The sequence below is a fragment of the Palaemon carinicauda genome, chromosome 33 (assembly GCF_036898095.1).
Source record: "Palaemon carinicauda isolate YSFRI2023 chromosome 33, ASM3689809v2, whole genome shotgun sequence".
NCBI lineage: Eukaryota > Metazoa > Arthropoda > Malacostraca > Decapoda > Palaemonidae > Palaemon > Palaemon carinicauda.
The window spans coordinates 9,694,947-9,697,446 of NC_090757.1; the positions used below are offsets into that span (position 1 = coordinate 9,694,947).

Sequence of the window (2,500 nt, forward strand, 5' to 3'; positions counted from 1 at the left end):
ATTATTAGGCCGGCTGATTTTAACTTTATCGGCAGGTGGTTGACCTTTGAGGATGTTGTATGGAAGCCTGGAAGAGGAGGAGTTCATTATATGCTTCGGTCCCATCACTAGTTATATATTCTGTTATATGTTGTATATTCATATATATATATATATATATATATATATATATATATATATAGATTGATAGATAGATGTGTAAATATACATATATTATGTTTACATATTTGTGTATATAGTATATACATATTGTATATGTGCTGTATGTATGCATATGCATGAATGCACAACTCTCTCTCTCTCTCTCTCTCTCTCTCTCTCTCTCTCTCTCTCTCTCTCTCTCTCTCTCTCTCTCTCTCTCTCTCATATAATAGTTTTATTTTATAAAACAGGCATTTTTTTTATTCGCATCCATAAGCTTATTTTTTTATATTTTAGAAGAAGCTTATCATATTATGAGTATTTTGAACACATGACATTTATAAGTTCACAGTGAATTGTTAGAAATATATGTAAAATGTATGGTGGTTCAGAGGCCCAATGAGAGAGAGAGAGAGAGAGAGAGAGAGAGAGAGAGAGAGAGAGAGAGAGAGAGAGAGAGAGTATGAGTCCTATCAACAGCAGCCGAATATGATACGGCTTATTAAAACTCTTCTCACGGTCATTCACTGCTCTTATTGTTTGTTCTCCATTGTGTAGAACTGTAGATTTTGTGTGTGTGGCTGTGGCCCTATATCAATGATCAGAGCCCAAGCCCCGTCTCCATCCAAGCTAGGACCAGGGAGGGCCAGGCAATGGATGCTAATGATAGATAGTATTCTTATAAAATTTCCAATTTTGATAAAGTAAGGAATGTCCAGTTATGTTAGGACGCAAGTCTGTAGCATTAAGTCGATTTGATATATATATATATATATATATATATATATATATATATATATATATATAAATATATATATATATATTTATATATATATATATATGTGTGTGTGTGTGTGTGTGTGTGTGTGTGTGTGTGTATCTCGTCATCATCTTCTCCTACGCCTATTGACGCAAAGGGCCTCGGGTAGATTTCGCCAGTCGTCTCTGTCTTGAGCTTTTAATTCAATACTTGTCCATTCATCCTCTCCTACTTCGCTCTTCATAGTCCTCATCCGTGTAGTTCTGGGTCTTCCAACTCTTCTAGTGCCTTGTGGAGCCCAACTGAACATTTGTTGAACTAATCTCTCTTGGGGAGTGCGAAGAACATGCCCAAACCACCTCCATCTACCCCTCATCATGATCTCATCCACATATGGCACTCGAGTAATCTCGCTTATAGTTTAATTTCTAATCCTGTCCTGCCATTTAACTCCTGATATCCTTCTCAGGGCTTTGTTCTCAAATCTACTAAATCTATTGGATATTATTTCATTGTCATACCACTACTCATGTCCATACAGTAACACCAGTCTCACTAAACTGATATATAGTCTGGTTTTTATATGAAATTTCAGGCGATTTGATTTCCAAATTCTACTTAACTTAGCCATTGTCTGGTTTTCTTTTCTCAGTCTTTCACTAAACTCTAATTCTAAAGACCCTGTATTGGAGATCATAGTTCTTAAACACTTGAAGGGTTCTACCTAAGTATATATATATATATATACTGTATATATATATATATATATATATATATATATATATATATATATATATATATATATATACATATATATAAATATATATATATATATATATATATATATATATATATATACATATATATATATATATATATATATATATATATATATATATATATATATAATGTTCCTTTCTTTGTTGCGGTGCTGGCCTTTTAAATATGCCTCGCCCTCATCATGCCATTATTATCACACTTACGTCAGTGCGTATCCTGGTTTCATATAGATTTTTTTTTCTTTTTTTTTGTGACAAATGCAGCTGCTCGTGAATAACCAGATGTTCTTGTAATGTGATCTAATGAGAATTGTTTATGTTGTCTGGTGACATCGTGCGTAGGTTTATTAGTATCCTCTACTCTAAGACTTCCTGTTGCCATGTTTAAATGCTTAAAGGCTACTCATGAATGGCAGAGGCAAGCGATCATTGACATTGCCCTATCAAGTACGACAATGCCCTAGAGACTGGCCTTACATCAATGATCAGAGCCCAAGGCCCCTCTCCATCCAAGCTAGGACCAGGGAGGGCCAGACAATGGATGAAAATGACTCAGCAGATAGAACTCTAAGCTACCCCCCCCCCATCCTTAGCTTACAAGCATAGCGAGATTGCAGCATCCAAAGTAACTAACTAGTTGAGCGGAACTCGACCCCAGTCTGGCGATCACCAGTCAGGGATGTTACCACATCGGCCACCACAACCCTAAAATTGTGGTGTTTTTTGCTATTTTACTACATGAGATGATTTTAAATGAGGTTCGTTGATTGTAAGAGATTTTAACAGCATTGTTTTATTATTTGAAGTATTCAATGAAATT

At 35.0% G+C, this 2,500-nt stretch overlaps 1 protein-coding gene across 12 annotated transcripts in view; it reads left to right on the forward strand.

Moving 5' to 3' along the window:
- Positions 1–2,500, forward strand: part of CRMP (Collapsin Response Mediator Protein) — a 404,589-nt gene that overhangs the window by 277,136 nt on the left and 124,953 nt on the right. The window lies entirely within an intron of this gene.